At 53.0% G+C, this 4,975-nt stretch overlaps 1 non-coding gene across 1 annotated transcript in view; it reads left to right on the top strand.

The window, feature by feature from the left end:
• Positions 1–3,619: 3,619 nt before the first annotated feature.
• LOC126429696 (small subunit ribosomal RNA) overlaps positions 3,620–4,975 on the top strand; it is a 1,909-nt gene continuing 553 nt past the window's right edge. The window contains exon 1 of the ribosomal RNA XR_007576981.1: positions 3,620–4,975. This exon is cut by the window's right edge and continues 553 nt beyond it. This is a non-coding gene — a ribosomal RNA (small subunit ribosomal RNA).

Below are 4,975 nucleotides of genomic sequence, written 5' to 3'. Positions count from 1 at the left end.
AATTTGTGCCTTAACCTAACCTAATTTGTGCCTTAACCTAACCTAATTTGTGCCGTAACCTAACCTAATTTGTGCCGTAACGTAACCCATGTTGTGCCGTAACGTAACCCATGTTGTGCCGTAACGTAACCCATGTTGTGCCGTAACGTAACCCATGTTGTGCCGTAACGTAACCCATGTTGTGCCGTAACGTAACCCATGTTGTGCCGTAACGTAACCATGTTGTGCCGTAACGTAACCCATGTTGTGCCTTAACCTAACCCATGTTGTGCCTTAACCTAACCCATGTTGTGCCTTAACCTAACCCATGTTGTGCCTTAACCTAACCCATGTTGTGCCTTAACCTAACCCACGTTGTGCCTTAACCTAACCTACGTTGTGCCTTAACCTAACCCATGTTGTGCCTTAACCTAACCCATGTTGTGCCTTAACCTAACCCATGTTGTGCCTTAACCTAACCCATGTTGTGCCTTAACCTAACCCATGTTGTGCCTTAACCTAACCCATGTTGTGCCTTAACCTAACCCATGTTGTGCCTTAACCTAACCCATGGTGTGCCTTAACCTAACCCATGTTGTGCCTTAACCTAACCCACGTTGTGCCTTAACCTAACCCACGTTGTGCCTTAACCTAACCCACGTTGTGCCTTAACCTAACCCACGTTGTGCCTTAACCTAACCTACGTTGTGCCTTAACCTAACCCATGTTGTGCCTTAACCTAACCCATGTTGTGCCTTAACCTAACCCATGTTGTGCCTTAACCTAACCCATGTTGTGCCTTAACCTAACCCATGTTGTGCCTTAACCTAACCCATGGTGTGCCTTAACCTAACCCATGGTGTGCCTTAACCTAACCCATGGTGTGCCTTAACCTAACCCATGTTGTGCCTTAACCTAACCCATGTTGTGCCTTAACCTAACCCATGTTGTGCCTTAACCTAACCCATGTTGTGCCTTAACCTAACCCATGTTGTGCCTTAACCTAACCCATGTTGTGCCTTAACCTAACCCATGTTGTGCCTTAACCTAACCCATGTTGTGCCTTAACCTAACCCATGTTGTGCCTTAACCTAACCCATGTTGTGCCTTAACCTAACCCATGTTGTGCCTTAACCTAACCCATGTTGTGCCTTAACCTAACCCATGTTGTGCCTTAACCTAACCCATGTTGTGCCTTAACCTAACCCATGTTGTGCCTTAACCTAACCCATGTTGTGCCTTAACCTAACCCATGTTGTGCCTTAACCTAACCCATGTTGTGCCTTAACCTAACCCATGTTGTGCCTTAACCTAACCCATGTTGTGCCTTAACCTAACCCATGTTGTGCCTTAACCTAACCCATGTTGTGCCTTAACCTAACCCATGTTGTGCCTTAACCTAACCCATGTTGTGCCTTAACCTAACCCATGTTGTGCCTTAACCTAACCCATGTTGTGCCTTAACCTAACCCATGTTGTGCCTTAACCTAACCCATGTTGTGCCTTAACCTAACCCATGTTGTGCCTTAACCTAACCCATGTTGTGCCTTAACCTAACCCATGTTGTGCCTTAACCTAACCCATGTTGTGCCTTAACCTAACCCATGTTGTGCCTTAACCTAACCCATGTTGTGCCTTAACCTAACCCATGTTGTGCCTTAACCTAACCCATGTTGTGCCTTAACGTAACCCATGTTGTGCCTTAACGTAACCCATGTTGTGCCTTAACGTAACCCATGTTGTGCCTTAACCTAACCTATAATGTGCCTTAACCTAACCTAAAGTGCGCCGTAACCTAAACTATATTGCGCCTTAACCTGACGCACGTTGTCGCTGAACCTGCTCTGTAATTGTTATGCAACCCGTTAAAGTAGTGTAGTGTTGCCTAACCGCAACCCTCGCAATATAGTTCGCTACTCGCACTGCCCGGTCCCCTGTGTATCGCGTCATGTTAAACACCTTGCAGGTGTTGCTGACTTTCCACATGCTCCTGCTATACACTGTAGTGTGGATAGCAGCAGGACGTACATGCCCCCCCCCTTCCCCCCTGCCTTCGCAAGCTGGTCGGTGAGAAGTTTGCATGTTCAATGCCCTTCGCATGCCGACGTACTCAGCCTACGTTGTGGTACGGCCTGTCACCTGTCCGCCGATGTACGCAAAACCCACAAACTGTACTGCACATTGCTCCGTATGTACTGAATGATACATCGTGGCCCATGTGACCGTATGACGACAGCGCCTAGCAACGGCGGACCATACAGTCCAAATATTGTGCACGCAGCTACGTGTCGTCTCCCTATAAGAGCTGGATTGCAGTGTGGTACGCCATACAGACGTGTGGGAGGAACGGACGCCCTGGATGGCGATCAGCATGAGCAGTCTGTTGATGTAGTGGAGCGTGTATTCGGACGTAGTCGTCTCTTCTCACACACCGTGATAGCATGTTGCACCGCGTTCCACATCTGCGACATGCTGCAGAGGCGGGCTGACAGTCGTTCGCGCAATGGACACCGCATACGTACGGGGTCTACCTTCCACGTGTTCTCTAGGCGTGCACATGTTGTTGCGTCTATGTGGGCAGACGTAGTGTGTTGTGACACCTGACACAGGCATGCAATACTCGTTGCAAATGGCGATGGACGTGTACGTTTGCTGGTGACGTTACGCAAATGAACAACCGGTAACCCGTTGTGGTGCGGTTGTTCTCGCTAGAGGTGAATCAGTGTTGGCGACGATCGGTCGAGCTATTAACCGGTTGTTTCAGGGATACCCACCATGCCCACGAACGTGAAAGGGGACCCACCATGCCCACGAACGTGAAAGGGGATCTGGGTGTGAGGCGATACGCGGCGGTGGCTGGGTGGGACCGTCCCCGGCCGGTGAGGGGGGGCCGCCCGGCGTGCTGGCAGCGCGGTGCGTGGGCGCACGCGCTACAGCCGGCTGGTGGGGGCGGCCGGTGGCAGGCGCGCCGGCCGACGGACGCGGCAGGCGGCGCAGCTGCGCGCCGGCGCCCCCTGCTCGCGGCGCCTTGCGGCCAAAGTAGGTCCTCGCGGGCCCGGTGCGAAGCGCGGTGGCCATCTGCAGTGTGCTGGTCCGATTGAGGACTTTGTGCGCTGAGGATGCGCCGCCGCCCGGCGCTCGGCGCCGCGACGCCGTCTGCTGCTCGGTCGCCCCAGCGGTTCTCGCAGGTGGTTTGTATCGCAGCTGTGCGGACGTGTTGGCGCGTGCGCTGTGCTGGGAGAGTTCGCTTCGGCACCCAAGTAGGGCTTTTGTCCTTCTGTGGCGCTGGCGTTGGAGCTGCCGGTCACCGTAGGTGGCGCGTGTTGTCTCCCGCCGGCAATGCCACGACAGCACGCTCCCGGGCCTCTGTCGGCAGCGGCAAGCTCAGTTGGGAGCACGGGTGGTCGCACCTAAAGCGTCTACTCGCCTAACTCCGGGCGATTGCGCCTCTCTCGAACCCGACCAAGTACTTAGGACGGCGCTGCGCGCCGCCGGGACCTGAGAGGGTTTCGAGGTGTGTTGTGCAGGGGAGCTCAGCCTCCTCCTGTTTGCAGAATAATTGAGCGGACGCTTGCGTGTTCGCGCGGGCCCCCGGGACACACTCCCGGGCGGCCGGCTGCTCAGCTCTAGTTGACGCAGCTCCCTGGTTGATCCTGCCAGTAGTCATATGCTTGTCTCAAAGATTAAGCCATGCATGTCTCAGTACAAGCCGCATTAAGGTGAAACCGCGAATGGCTCATTAAATCAGTTATGGTTCCTTAGATCGTACCCACGTTACTTGGATAACTGTGGTAATTCTAGAGCTAATACATGCAAACAGAGTCCCGACCAGAGATGGAAGGGACGCTTTTATTAGATCAAAACCAATCGGTCGGCTCGTCCGGTCCGTTTGCCTTGGTGACTCTGAATAACTTAGGGCTGATCGCACGGTCCTCGTACCGGCGACGCATCTTTCAAATGTCTGCCTTATCAACTGTCGATGGTAGGTTCTGCGCCTACCATGGTTGTAACGGGTAACGGGGAATCAGGGTTCGATTCCGGAGAGGGAGCCTGAGAAACGGCTACCACATCCAAGGAAGGCAGCAGGCGCGCAAATTACCCACTCCCGGCACGGGGAGGTAGTGACGAAAAATAACGATACGGGACTCATCCGAGGCCCCGTAATCGGAATGAGTACACTTTAAATCCTTTAACGAGTATCTATTGGAGGGCAAGTCTGGTGCCAGCAGCCGCGGTAATTCCAGCTCCAATAGCGTATATTAAAGTTGTTGCGGTTAAAAAGCTCGTAGTTGGATTTGTGTCCCACGCTGTTGGTTCACCGCCCGTCGGTGTTTAACTGGCATGTATCGTGGGACGTCCTGCCGGTGGGGCGAGCCGAAGGCGTGCGACCGCCTCGTGCGTGCTCGTGCGTCCCGAGGCGGACCCCGTTGAAATCCTACCAGGGTGCTCTTTATTGAGTGTCTCGGTGGGCCGGCACGTTTACTTTGAACAAATTAGAGTGCTTAAAGCAGGCAAGCCCGCCTGAATACTGTGTGCATGGAATAATGGAATAGGACCTCGGTTCTATTTTGTTGGTTTTCGGAACCCGAGGTAATGATTAATAGGGACAGGCGGGGGCATTCGTATTGCGACGTTAGAGGTGAAATTCTTGGATCGTCGCAAGACGAACAGAAGCGAAAGCATTTGCCAAGTATGTTTTCATTAATCAAGAACGAAAGTTAGAGGTTCGAAGGCGATCAGATACCGCCCTAGTTCTAACCATAAACGATGCCAGCCAGCGATCCGCCGCAGTTCCTCCGATGACTCGGCGGGCAGCCTCCGGGAAACCAAAGCTTTTGGGTTCCGGGGGAAGTATGGTTGCAAAGCTGAAACTTAAAGGAATTGACGGAAGGGCACCACCAGGAGTGGAGCCTGCGGCTTAATTTGACTCAACACGGGAAACCTCACCAGGCCCGGACACCGGAAGGATTGACAGATTGATAGCTCTTTCTTGATT

Source organism: Schistocerca serialis, unplaced genomic scaffold, assembly GCF_023864345.2.
Source record: "Schistocerca serialis cubense isolate TAMUIC-IGC-003099 unplaced genomic scaffold, iqSchSeri2.2 HiC_scaffold_1028, whole genome shotgun sequence".
NCBI lineage: Eukaryota > Metazoa > Arthropoda > Insecta > Orthoptera > Acrididae > Schistocerca > Schistocerca serialis.
The sequence above is the reverse complement of the archived record's forward strand: the minus strand, read 5'-3'. Positions and strand labels throughout refer to the sequence as shown.